At 41.0% G+C, this 14,667-nt stretch overlaps 1 long non-coding RNA gene across 1 annotated transcript in view; it reads left to right on the top strand.

Moving 5' to 3' along the window:
- Window positions 1-14,667, top strand: part of LOC115273782 — a 96,425-nt gene that overhangs the window by 49,013 nt on the left and 32,745 nt on the right. Inside the window, exon 2 of the long non-coding RNA XR_003900947.1 lies at window positions 9,641-9,745. This is a non-coding gene — a long non-coding RNA (uncharacterized LOC115273782). The remainder of the gene's footprint in view (window positions 1-9,640; window positions 9,746-14,667) is intronic.

Here is a 14,667-nt window from a genome sequence, read left to right as displayed (position 1 = left end):
AATCAGCACTCCTGTATCCTTTGGATAAATTCCTAGTAGTGCTACTGCTGGGTTGTTGGGTAGTTCTATTTTTAACTTTTGGAGGAACTCCACACTGTTTTCCAGAGCAGTTGCAACAGTTTGTAGGAGGGTTCCCATTTCTCCACATCCTCACCAGCATTGGTTGTTTCCTGAGTTATTAATTTTAGCCATTCTGACTGGTGTGGAGTGGTATTTCAATGTGGTTTTGATTTGTGTTTCCCTGGTGATGACTGACGTTGAGTCTCTTTTGGCCAACTGGATGTCTTCTTTGGAAAAGTGTCTGTTCATGTCTTCTGCCCATTTCTTCTGGATTATTTGTTTTTCAGGTGTTGAGTTTGGTAAGTTCTTTAAAGATTTTGGATCCTAACCCTTTATCTGATATGTTCTTTGCAAATATCTTTACCCACTCAATCAGTTGCCTTTTAGTTTTGTTGATTGTTTTCTTAAATACCTCTGGGGTTTAACAAAACTCCATGAAAAAGTACAGCATCTCAGACAATGCTATATACAGCTGGGGCTCCTTCCTGAGGAAACCTCACTGACTAAGTGAGGCCTTATTGAATCGTAAGGACCTGCTGGCTGACCAGGCTTTAGATAACTTCTTGGCCTCAGTACACAGACAGGAGCATTAGTAAAAGTGGCAACAACAGGTAAAGTAGTAATTTATATTTCAGTATATTAGTCTGTGCTTTGTATATATTTTCTTCCCCTTCTAGAATACCAAGGCTATTGTGTTTCCTTTCCTAGTCCATACAGAAACAAAAGTAAAGACCAAAAAATCCACTGGCCTAAGCATGAGGTAGAATTCTTTACTTATTTGGTTTTTGGTTTGTTGGTTTCTATTAAAGTATAATTGACATGTAAGCTTATGTTACAATATAATGATTTGATATTTGTATATATTGGGAAATGATGACCACTATTAATTCTAGTTAATATCCATCCCCACATGTAGTTACAATTTTTCTTCTTATGATGAGATCTACTTACATTACGGTATTATTAACTAGTTACCATGCTATGTATGGACTTACTTATTTTATAACTGGAACTTTTGTACCTTTTGACCCCCTTTACTCATTTAGCCCTCTACCCCTGTCAGTGGCAACCACCAATCTGTTCTCTGTATCTACAAGTTCGTCTTTGTTTTTGTTTTTCTTTAAGATATCCCATATAAATGAGATCACACAATGTCTTGACCTCAAGGTCCAGCCATGTTGGGGCAAATGACAAGATTTCCTTCTTTTTTATTTTTGAATAATGTTCCACTGTTATTTGGAACCACGTGTTCCAAATGGAATAACCAGATGTTATTTCCATACCACATCTTCTTTCTTTTTTTACCTTTATTTTTTAACTTTTTTTTTTTTTTTTTGAGAGAGAGAGAGAGAGACAGAATGCAGATCGGGGAGGGGTAGAGAGAGAAGGAGACCCAGAATCCAAAGCAGACTCCAAGCTCTGAGCTGTCAGTACAGAGCCTGACATGGGGCTCAAACCCACAAACTATGAGATCATGACCTGAGCCAAAGTCAGACGCTAAACTGACTGAGCCACCCAGGGACCGCTATACCATATCTTTTTTCTCCATTCATCCACTCATGGATACAGCTTGCTTCCATATCTTAACTATTGTAAATGATGCTATAATAATAATAATAATAATTTTTCTAAATAGTTTTTGTTTTCTTTGGGTAAATACCCAGTAGTGGAATTACTGGGTCATATGTTAGTTTTATTTTTAATTTTTTAAGGAACCTCCCTACCACTTTTGTAGTGGCTACACCAACTTACTTTCCCACCAACAGTGCACATCCCTGTCAATACTTCTTATCTCGTCTTCCTGATAATAATCTCTCTAACAGGTATGAGGTTAGATATCTCATTGTGGTTTGGATTTACATTTCCCTGATGATTAGGGTTGATGAGGTAGAACTATTTAAGTGAAGTTTTCATCATCTAGTCCACATTGCAGTGTGCTGTCTGTGAAAAATATGCACTGCATATTTTGAAAACTTGGTCCAAAAAATGTAAAATAGTTCATCCGTTTTTATACTGATTTTCATGTTGAAATGATAATCTTTTAGATATGTGGAGTTAAAATATATTTTCAAAATTAATTTCTTTACATGATTTAATGAGCTCTAGAAGGTTTTATTTTATTTAAAAAATTGTTTTAATGTTTATTTTTGAGAGAGAGAGAGAAGAGAGACAGGGTGCAAGTCGGGAGCGAGCAGAGAAAGAGGGAGATAGAGGATCTGAAGCAGGCTCCAGGCTCTGAGCTGGCAACACGGGGCTTAATCTCAAGCTGTGAGATCATGACCTGAGCGGCTGTCAGACACTTAACCACCGGAGCCACCCAGGCACTTCAAGCTCTAGAAGATTTTTAATTACCTATGAAATTTAAAACTTCACATTATAAGTGAAATTTTGTGACTCACATTATATTTCTATTTCATAGTATAACTATAACCTTAGTAAATGACTGAATTTTCATTTTGCCTGTATGTAAATGCTTATAAGGATTAAATCTAGCAAAGGTTAAGAAATTAGCATAGTATCTGGATCATAAGGGACTTTCAAAAATGGTTGCTATAAATAACACAAAACGATGGATTTAAGTACTTACTTACATACTGTACATATACTCAAGAAATGTCAAATTATTAAAGGACCATAATATAAAGAAGTAGGTTTGCGTAGAGTACAGCCGGATTGTAGGAGTGAATTATTATAGAGGCTGCTTTTAGACAACAGGCCTGGGCAGTGGAAACTTTGGCAAGGCAGGAGGGCCTATAGTGAACATGGAGCTGAATGCAAATCGGCTCATTAGGCCTTAGGCCCTGACGGACCAAGGGGCTACTTATCACCAGGCACAGTTACCAAAAAAGGGAAAATTCTATAGGTCCCCATACTCGCTCACTCTGCCTATAACTGCGGCCCACCTCATGGTGAACAGTCTCTCCTCTGTGGTGCTGCTGTCCTCATTGTATTCAGTAACTTCTGTCTCCTGTGCTCTGCCTTGGGGAGCCCAATCTTCTGGCTCCCATCCAATTGGGTTACCCCATAATTACCTGCAATTGTAGTTTATTCAAAGGCAAATTCCATCAAGAGGTCATGTGGGCAAGTTAGAAGTGATGCCCAAAGGAAGCAGTGGTGCTGTGGGGATTGGGGGCTTCTTTGAAGGGACTTTGAGGAAGAAAGTCAGTTCTCTAGAGTTTGGGAGAATTGAAGCATTACATGGTTCTAGGAATGGTAGGCTGACCTGTCAAGCACTCATGGGTCTCCTGCAAGGGCAAAGCAGCAGAAACTGAAGCCCAGGGAGCTGGTCCGGGGAATGGAGCATGGGAACCTCAACCCCAAGCTTGGTGCAGAAAGCACGGAGATCAAGCTGAGAACCCAAGGAAAGCAACTCTAATGAACTGAAGACCAGAGACCTTTCTCCATATTTCTGGACTGACTAAAATCAAACATTTCTGTGTAACTTCAAGGTAAGAAAGGAAAGTCTCCCCCGACCTACACATATGTGTGCACACACATCCAAATGCCTGAGTAGATGTACCAATGCTGGCAAGTGACTGCACTGGTTTAGAAAACCAAAGGAATGTTAGAGTTCCTGCACCTCAGGTTCTGTCTTACATCATCATGGTAGATTCTCATATGCAAATTCATTTACTCATAGGAAAAGATTTCAGTATTATTAAAAAGCAAACTTCCCCTGGGTAAATTTGAAGATCTAATTGGCTTTATTCAATGATTTGCAAATAGGACACATCCCATCTAGCAAGTACTAAGGAGTTCTCAGGAGTTGTACAAAATGGAAGATCCTGATAGGAAGGAAGATGGTTCAACATGTTATTTGCAAAAGAAAAGAAAGGTCATTTTCCCTTAGGAGGACTCACCATGCAGATTACCTGACTAGTGCAGATTAGGAAATTCCATTCCTGAGAGAGGCTGAAACTGCAGTTAGTTTAGGTAGGCTTGGTGAGGCTCAACTTAAGTGACTCCATTTTTAGCCTGTTTCTTTGTAAGAGTATGATATATTTTCAAGTGTTATCATTAGGTGTTTCTCAGGATAGGGTAGAAACTAGAGGGAGTTACAATGACTATTGTCTTTTTTCCATAGGACTTAGGGACAATGAAAAATATGCATTGCTTTAATATTAATGACAACAGCAACAATGTATTACCATTTCACAGAAAGAGCCCTCTCTATTGGAGGTGTCAGTAATGCTTCTAATGTTGCAGGATTTTTTATTTATTTATTTTTTTTTTTTACCACATACCCAGGATTCATTGTCTTGCTGCTTCAAAGAATGAAGAAGTGGACATAAAATGAGCAGCAGGCCAAAGTTTATTAGAGGATAAGAGTAGAACGTAAGAATAGTAGGAAAGCTCTCTTTACAGAGAGGGAACATTCAAAAGTGAATGTCTGTGGACTATAGGCAAGGGTCCTTGTTTGATAAGCTTCTGTCAGTCCTCCCCCTTCCCTTCCCCCTTGTTCCTTCTCAGGCTCTGCCCTTATTGGCTTGATAGTGCTAGGTGCACTGTATGAGGGTTGGTCTATGGCCATACTTAGATCTTTTGTCAGACTCCCAAGGGAAACCAGAGGTGGGAGTAGATGGGACCTGTTACATTCTTAAGAAGAACTTTATGCCTGGAGAGTTTGCTGCGGTCAGACACTCCCAGCATTTTTCCAAAATAGGTGTTTTTCCCCACCTGGGGACCTCAGACCCTAATCTTTTTCTCTCTGCCTACTGAATCTTATCTTCTAGTATAATAGGAGCTTCCCAGACTTAGGTAAGAGCCTATTTATTATTCTCCAGAGGGTTATAGGAGTCTGTCCTTAGATATTTGGTTTGTGGCTGCTGATTACAGAGGACATCCCTATTTCTGGCCCTGCCCTTAGTGGCCTCACTGATCAGGATGTTGCCACCTGGAATGGGGTGGGGCTGGGCTTTAAGCTTCAGAAGTTCCTTCTTGAGGAACAGAATATACTTAAGCCCAATTCTGGCTTCCAGTCAGTTGTTCAGGTAGCTCAGGCATCAGTTTTTGATTCAAGAACTCTTCCCAGAAACTATGCAGGAGTGAGTTCCATATATCCTGCTCCTCTGGCCATATTGGTTCAGGGCCAGACACCTGACTCAAACAAGGGCCTTCTGTCCCTAGTGGGAGATTCTCTGTCTCCCAGTAGTTTGTGACTGAGACTCCCTGAGAGTCCCTGGAGTCACAGACATACTGATGTAAAACTCAGAGACATTAGAAGAAACTAAAAAGCAGAAAGATGGGCAGATGGAAGCTGAGTGAGAAATAGTGGAGAGTAGAATGTCAGTCCTGGCGACTCAGCTGTGCCAAGTTCCAGTCTCTCCCCAAGACTCCATTGTCTTTGGCTTCCATGAGACGTGCTTGTATCTTGTGCCAGGGGGCAAAAATTCCTCTCCTCTCAAAGGTCCTTCTAGCTGGACTAAGAATCAAATTGACATGAGGCCGATTAACAGGGGGGAAAACCCCCGCAAAATCCAATAGTGTACGTCTGGAGAATCCACATACACATGGAAATTCCGAAGACAGGCAAAACAAGATGTACACATCATTCTGAACTGGGGGGGGGCAGAGGGCAGGTCTGGGACTTCAGAGGGAAAGAATATAATTCACAAGAAGATGAAAAAGAGTAAATGTTTAATAAACAAATATTTGCCCTGACATATAGATGAGTTACTTAGATAACATTTATCTCCGATAATAACCCTTCTAATATAGCTTCTTCTGTGTAGTTAAGGAAGGGGCAGAAACTTCTCTTGAGCCCATGGGGTGTCAAATGCCTTCAGCTCTAAATAATCCACATGCCAAAATGGCCCTTCTTGGGGCAACCTGCTTTTGGATCCTACACTTGTAATAATTTCCCTCCTTTTGCTCAAATTAAATTCCACTGGGGTCATTTGCTTACAATCAAACAGTCCTAAGAAGGAAGGAAAATATCCACCGACTTATAGCTTTTTTTTTAATGTTTATTTATTTCTGAGAGAAGGCAGGGGAGATAGCGTGAGTAGAGAAGGGTCAGAGAGAGGGAGACACAGAATCCGAAGCAGGCTCCAAAATCTGAACTACCAGCACAGAGCTCAGTAAGGGGCTTGAACTTACAAACTTAAAGATCATGACCTGAGCTGAAGTCTTAACCAACTGAGCCCCCCAAGTGCCCCTCCACCTACTTACATCTTAAACAACAAAGGAATAATCCTCACTTGGGAGGGTCCATAAATAGTAGGAAAAATTTCTCTCCCTTTTCTCACCTCTACTAGAAGATCATACTGCCTCATCTCTCTGCAAACATTGTGAATTTAGAGAAAAGACCCAAGAACTTTGCTAGAGACTTTTGACAAGCAGTGTGATTGTTAGGTTGCTCCAGCAACCCTGTGCAGATTCTCTGGTCCCTTCTCTGCCTCCTTTGGCCTCACTGCAGCTGGAGGGGATGCTAACACTACCCTACTTTCCCACATACCTTACATAGAATAATTGCATATGATTTTTCAGCCTTAAATAAGGTAATAATCTGCAGTATAACTGTTAGGAAACAGAAGAGGGCGCCCTAAGAATATTTAAGAAAGGACAAAGAGCATCTCTTACACCTTGAAATACTACAATGAACGCTGCTTCTCAAGCATAGGAAAGCGGAGCATGGTCGGTTTTGCAATTGATATTATTTTGTGGAGCCACATGACTAGGGAAAATTTCAAGCGTGTCTAAGTCAGTCCCTTAAAAGGGAAGGCCTAAAAAAAATATCTGTTAAACATGTTTGTATTCACAAATAATAATCTGATTGTCATATGGCATAGTAAAAAAAAAAAAAGGTGATTGGAAATTCCTTCTTTTAATAGATATGGGGAAAGAAATAATAAAACTAGTGTTTAGAGAAATTTTCCATATGTCAAATACATGTCTATGAACACACACACACACACACACACACACATACACATACACACACATATATATATGTGTGTATCTCCTAGGGATAAGTACTCAAATCCTCCCCTTCCAAACCTCTGGTAAATTAAGGGAACATTTTAACTAGTACCTCTTTCACTTGCTCCAAATAGTCTTCTCCATAATGATATATAGCCTGAAATAAACAGGCAGATTACTTAAGAAATCATTATTGAATTAAGTATATAGAGAAAGAAGGAGAGATACGAATGAAGATACAAGAAGGAAGGAGAGGACCAGGAGGTATGGGGGAGAAGGTGAGGGGAAGGAAGGAGAGGGATGGATGGAGAGAGGGAGGAAGGAGCTGGAACAGAGCCACAAAGGAGAGGAACAGGAAGGAAGATGGGTCAGGAAAAAGCTTCTTCTGAACCTTCAAGAGGGACTCTGAATCTGAGTGACCAGCTTTCTCTTTATTTTCATGCGCCCTAACAGCCCCAATATACATATTTCAGAGGCCCCAACTGGGCATCAGACAGTGTCAATCGAGGCTACAAGTCGACCTCGGAGTGAATATTTAGCAGAGAGCCAGATGCAGCTACTGGAAGGGGGAACAGCCCAGGGGGGTGTATTGACCTAGCAAACTCTGAAAGCGGTGTTCACAGAAAGGCTTTCCCGGCCTCCAGCTGTTCATTAGTTAATGAATATGAAATATTGACTCAAGGACGGCCCCACAGGTGTTCAGGAAAACAATCTCATTTCTAACCAGTCAACTGCACAAAGCCCAAGGACAGATGGGTGGGGGCGGGGAGAGAGTCCTTTCCCCTCCCTTCCCAGAGCCTCAGGGTAAGGTGGGTCCCTGCATCCAGATTCTTAGTCTGCCCTCAACCTGTTGGGCAGGTCCTGAAATAGACAATGGGGGACATCTGTTCCTCTCCTCTTTCTAACACTTGGGGACAGCCAAACTGAATCCTAAGGTTTGGTACCTGTGTGAGGCAAAATACTTAAAAAAAATTAACTCATGAATTTATTTTGAAACATATTTGGAGAAAAAAAAAACCTTCCACATAAAGCTCTCAGATTCACAAATACTAGAGTAAAGCCAAATGAGGCATTTATATTTTTTGTTTATTAATTTTTTTTAATTTATTTTGAGGGTGAGATAGAGAGCAAGCAGGGAGGGGCAGAACAAGAGGGAGACAGAATCCCAAGCAGGCTTTGCACTGTTGTCAACACAGAGCTGGATGCAGGGCTTGATCTCAGGAACCCTGAGATATGACCCGAGCTGAAGTGGGGAGTCAGATGCTTAACTGTGCCACCCAGGTGCCCCTATATTTTTTAAAGTAAAGTAGATATTTTAAAAATTATAATAGAGGGGTACCTGGCTGGCTCAATAGGTAGAATGTGTGACCCTTGATCTCAGACTTCTGAGTTTGAGCCCCACTATATGTAGAGATTACTTAAAAATAAAATCCTTAAGTAAATTATAATGAAATAAGTAGTATATAGATATGACTATAGATACTGAGGCCAGAATGTTAACACCTGGTGTTTGAGGAAGAAGGATTTAGGGCAGATGAACCAGGAAGTTTAGAAAAACGGATGGATGAAGAGTTGAGTCAGGAGTATTGGATGGATGAATGAGTTGAGGGAGGAATGGTTGGCCAATCGAACAGTTAGATGTGTGACAAATCAGGAGTGTGATATTCCTTTAGCTTCATTATTTGCTAGTGCAAAGGGGATGTCATTGGATGGAAAGGAAATGGAGGTAGAAATGAGGCCATCTGGTTCTGACCCAGTGCACCGCAACACATAGACGTGGGCCTTCACAGGTGAGCTGGTGACCTATGTTAAATTGTTAATTTTCCTTATGATTCAGGATCTTGCCAAAATTGTTTAAGAGTGTGGGCTCTGGAGTCAGATTTTTAATGTTAAATTGTAATTATTACTTGCAGTTGACCTTGGGCAAGTTGCCTTACGGGCGGGCACTGTCCCCCAATGAGGCCAGTTGTAGCACATATTCTGTGAAGTTCACAAAGAAAGGCAGCCAAAACAATCAATCTATAAACTCCAAATTGACATTAATTGATGAATGATTTTGTTCTCCTGGAATTAAATTCATGATGTTGAATATAATAAAATGAAAAGATATTTGCATGTTTTAAGTTTTACGTGTCAGTTTGAATTTTTCAATTTCAGGCTAGCATTATTATCAATTCTGTTGGTTTTCTTTTTTCCATTTTAACAACAAAGTTATTTTTAATCTCTAATCATTAGTTTGATGAGGTATTCAATTTAATCATGTACACCAAAATACAATATTGAATTTTTAAATAGCTGTCTAATGAAAAATTTATTTTGACTTATAGACTACTTTAAAAATAACCTTTTTTTGTAGGCAGCTTCAAAATAGTTCCAAATTATCCCTCCTTGTACCCATGCCTTTTGTATTTTCTTCCCCTTGGGTGTGGGTTGGACTCAGTGACTCAGATCTAATAAATAGATTGTGGTAAAAGTGATGGGATATCTCTTCCATGATTAGGTTTCAGAAAACTCTGGTTTCCATCTTGTTTGCTTTCTCTTATGCCTCTCTCTCTCTCTCTCTCTCTCTCTCTCTCTCTCTCTCTCTCTCTCCCCCCCTCCCTCTCCCTCTCTCCCTCTCTCTCTCATCCTGTCTCTGTCTCTCATCCTTGCTCTGAAGGCATTGAGCCACCATGTTGTAAACAGCCCTATGGCGAGGTTTCCGTGGCGGGAACTGAGATCGAGAGTCTTAGCCCACGAGGGCCCAAGAGCTGCCAACTGTCCGGTGAGTGATGGTGGAAGCGGACCTTTCTGAGGTGCCTACAGGCCAGCAGATGTTGTAATGACAATCTTGGGAGACACTGAGTCAGAGGCCGTGCCTCACAGAAACTGTGAGGTAATGTTTGTTGTTAAAAGCTGCTAACTGTAGGGATCGTTTGTCATGTAGCAGAGGAGCACTAATCCATCATCAAAATGGAAGAACCATTTACAGCCAAGACATGGTACTAAGACATCAAGTTTCCTCTATCTTCTGCACATGTGAATGTTGCCAATTAATTCACTTAACCTTTCTGACTTCTATTTCCTTGCCTGTAATATGGGGATAGTAAACCCCACAACCCCATGAAATCGTTCGTTTATTTAACCTTTCCTGCAAAACTTGTTAGAGAGTGTCATATTCTACAAAGTGATCTGAAAGGACAAGTTCCCTATTTGCTCCATCTCTGGCTTGTGGAAAGGAAGCACCTTTGTGAGGCTGTGGAAGATAAATACCAGTTTTTGAAATGCAGATTTTGTTTTGGGAAGACTCAAATTAGATCAGTGTGCTCAGCCCAACTTTGTTAACTAAGAATCCAGGTCCAAATATGTACAAGTGTTGTGGCATTTTTTTTTAACTCGGTACCCAGGATTCATTGTCTCGCCACTTCAAAGAGTGAAGAGGTGGGTACAAAATAAATGAGCAGCAGGCAAGTTTGTTAGAGCATAAGAGCAGAAAGTAGGAATAGGAAGAAAGCTCTCTCTACAGAGAGGGGGCATTAGAAAGGGAATGCCCATGGACTATAGGCAAGAGACTCGGTTGTATAGGGTTTGGGTCAGCCCCTTACCTTCCCCCTTGTTCCTTCTCAGGTTTTACCCTTACTGGCTAGGTAACTCTAAATGCCTACTCATTCCTTTTTGATTGGCTGTTTTCTATCATATGAGGGCTGGCCAATAACCATACCACTCCTGGTGGGTCCTACACTTTAGTATACTACTAAATTAGGAATTAGGTAGGTAGGTCTTTTGTCACTTACCTGACAGAAACCTGAGGGGATATAGGTGGTGTTTGTTACATTCTTAAGAGAAACTTCACGCCTGAGGGAATTTGCTCAAGGTCAGACATTCCCAGCATTGTTTAAAAATGTATGTTTCCCCCACCCAGGGACCTCAGGTCCTAACCTTTCCCTCTCTGCCTATTTTATACTAGATTTCCCTATCATATAAGTCCTACTGACAGGTTACCTCCTCCAGAAGGTCCTCCCAGATAATCTTGGGTGAAACAGCTCCCCCTACTCCCCAACCCGTATTTCTATTCCCATCTTTCCGTCACACTAAGCAGTAATGGAATTTATTGCAGTCATTTGTTTCTGTTCTGCTCCTCGCTCAAGAATGTTAATTTTGTTAACGTTTATTTATTTTTGAAAGAGAGAGAGAGCATTAACAGGGGAGGAACAGAAAGAGAGGGCGACACAGAATCCGAAGCAGCCTCCAGGCTCTGAGCTGTCAGCACAGAGCCCAACACCGGGCTGGAACTCACAAACCACGAGATCAATGACCTGAGCGGAAGCCGGATGCTTAAGTAACTGAGCCACCCAGGCACCCCAGGAGAGTTAATTCTTTGAGGGCAGCAACCTCTCTGCCTTAGTCATTGCTAGAGCACCGGCAGCAAGAAGTAGGAGCTCAATGTATGTGTTGCCGGCCTGAAAGGGGTGGGAATGTGTTTGCTGCCTTCATTATCCTGTCAAGAACTAGTCACTGAGCCTTTCAGGTAAAGACCTTGGTTAAAAGTAAAGAAATGATCGTTATGTTCAATTTAGGATTTTTCAGGTTTTCTTAGGACTCAGGACTGAGAAATTGCAGGAGGCTCTGGACAGAAGCCAGTGACAAGTTACAAAAATCACTGCAAAATCCTTAGCCCAGAAGCTTTAGAAAATGAGAGATGGACCTGGAGTCTTGAGGCCCTTCGACCTGCCACACCCTTTGAAACATTCCAAAACATTCATTTTTCAAGGGGGGGCACTTACCCTGTTCTCCCCCTCCCCCTCCCACTTTTTGTGTCAAGTTACCATTTGTTCTGGAAATACACCTATTACTGGTTTATGGTGGCTAAATACAGACTTTCAGAGCCTTCAACTGAGAGAATGAAAGCCTAACTTCCAAAATTCTTCTTTGGATGCATTAATTTTCTTCCACTGAACCTCCATTTATCCTCCCCCTCCTAGCGCACATCCTTTGTTTAGTGAGTATGTGTGTGCGATGGGGGTGGTTAGGGAGCTGTGAAAAGGAAGAATGAAGGGAAGTGTGGATATATTCAGAGTTTTATTTAAGTACCACAGTTAAAATGTATTTTCATGTAACATTCTGGAAAAAGTGCATGACTTAATGTCACTTCTTTGCAGGCTCCAAAAGGATGGCATATAGTTGTATTAAATGAATTGCTTTAGAAAGACTGCTTAAAAAATAACCTCAACTCTTCTTAATCTCAGAGACTTCACTAAGCCTTTATCCTAAAAAAAAAAAAAAAAGGGTCTAGCCTTTTCATTTATTTTCCATCTAAAGTAAACATCACAAGATGAAAAATTAATTTAAAGTTTTCATAGAGGTGGGAAGGGGGGGGTACTGTTTTCCTTCGTCCTTAACCCTTCTTCCCTCAGGCATGATTCTGGAGCTGAATAAAGACAATATGTTCCAAATTGCCAATCACATTAGTTTCCGTGTGGGCTGCTTAAAACATGCAAATGGCTCTGAAAAATGTCTTTCATCCTACAAAGATAAATGAAGCTGTGTATCCCCATCAATTGCAATAGAAGTCAAAGGGGGACAGAAAGCACTGATAAACGAGGCATCTGTGCCTTTCCCGGTAGACAAACATTCTGTAAGGAAACTCGAGTCTTGATGGATTACAGCAGCCTCCTGACTGTACACATACTTGAGCCTTCACTGCACCCTATCCTCCCCAGCACTGTGGACACGGCTTCCTAAAGGATAGTTTGTTTACTTTACTCCTGGCTCAAACACCTTCACTGGCTCCCTATTGTCCATTAAGTAAATAAAGAAAGCTGTCTCCTTCTCATACCAGTGTTTAAGGCCTCTTAACCTTACCATCCTTATTACCCACAGCCTCTCAAAGTAGATCTTACAGGGGCACCTGGGTGACTCAGTCGGTTGAGCATCCAACTTCAGCTCAGGTCATGATCTCACGGCTCATGGGTTCAAGCCCTATGTCAGGCTCTGTGCTGACAGCTCAGAGCCTGGAGCCTGCTTCAGATTCTGTGTCTCCCTCTCACTGCCTTTCCTCTACTCGGGCTTTGTCTTTCTCTCTCAAAAATAAACATTAAAAAAATTTATTTTTAAAAAGTAGACCTTGCATTCTAGCCAAAGTCAACTATCAGGGATTCCTATTACCTGAGTATTTAACAGAGTCTCCATAGTAATGATATCCCAAAAGGAAGTCAAAGCTATAAGAATAGGAAGGATATTTACCAAGGTAAAAAACATATATAAAGTTAGGACCTCCTCTAACATCTCTACCCTTTGAGTTAATCTCTTGATTTCTCGTTGATTGTCAGACACTGTCAACTTCCTTCAGTACAAGGTAAATACAACATGAACTGATTGCCAGAGGGCCTATGAACATGACAAGAAATGAAACATTGTATGAGATTTGTAAAAATGATATAGAAGAAATTGATTGCGCTATCAGATATTTCTGCTGGTATGACCTCTTCCTGGTCCATCTGTGAAACTCAAGTGTAAAGTGCAAGAAGTCATCTTGTGTTACCATACAATGTTGTCATAAATATCATAGACACACCCCATCCATGATCCATTGTTTAAAATTCAGCATATCCCTCTTATTATAAACTGATGCATTCTAAAATATAAACAGATCATTATACACGTATTTTTATAAATTTTTGTTTTATTTTTGAAGTACATTTTCAATCAGATTTCCCTACATTACTTATAAAACTTTAGTTTCCACTGTAAGTGGATTCCCCTTAATGACTTAGTAGTTTCCTTTGGTCCTTGCTTATACCTGAGCATATTCTACACTTTTCTTTTCCTGCTGCTTTCACATCTTCCTGTTGTGACTCTCCTTAGCCTTCCAAGTGCGGCTCAAATACCACTTCTAAAAATCTTTCCCAAACTCCTCTAATAAAAATAAAACTTCCCCCTCCAAACACACAGCAGATTTCATTTGCAGCAACTATGGGACATTTCAGACGCCGCCTTTAGACATAGAGATTTGAGAATACAGGCTAGACTGAGAGTAGGTTCTACATAGTTCCCATTCATTCATTCAGCTAGTGTTTATTATGTATCAGTTCGTTGTCTGGAGCCTTTGGGAGACAACGTTGTCTCTGTATTGAACTCTATTTATTGAATAAAGGGCCAAAGAGAAAGTGAAGATTTACATTTCCTTTCTGTGGGCTTTCCAAAGCTAAAGTAATGATTACAAATTTTCCTGTCACTTAACCGAGGGGGAGATTTATTTCTTTTCACTGTGGACCTCTGTTCAAAAGGAAAAGGTTTCATGGGAAATAATGGGTTCCCCCTGCACGGGGGGCCAGCACACCGGCTAGCTCCCCTCTCTCTTAGCCCTGCTGGGTAGCTGTTGACGATCTGCCGCCCAGCTTATATGTGGCCAAGAAGTAGAACTCAGCAGCTGGTACTCTGACAGAGTGATGTCAGATGAAGCTACAGGTCTTGTCCCTGGTGAACCTAATGTTTGTTTGGGTTCATTTCTGCAGAGCTCAAAGCTGTGTCTCAGAACAGCCCTCATCAGTGATCCACAAGTTGGTCCAAGCTTCTGTCCAAGATCCTTCAAGGAGAGGAGAGGGAGGGTGGTTCTTGGCTGGAACCTTTGTAACTCTGCTTAGTGTCACATGTGAATCTTTGCAGAGAATGTAGAATTTAAAATACCCAAGAACAGAAGGTTTAGTG

The sequence above is a fragment of the Suricata suricatta genome, chromosome 12 (assembly GCF_006229205.1).
Source record: "Suricata suricatta isolate VVHF042 chromosome 12, meerkat_22Aug2017_6uvM2_HiC, whole genome shotgun sequence".
NCBI classification, from domain to species: Eukaryota; Metazoa; Chordata; class Mammalia; order Carnivora; family Herpestidae; genus Suricata; species Suricata suricatta.
Note: the sequence above shows the minus strand (reverse complement) of the source record. Positions and strands in the feature narration are given on the sequence as shown.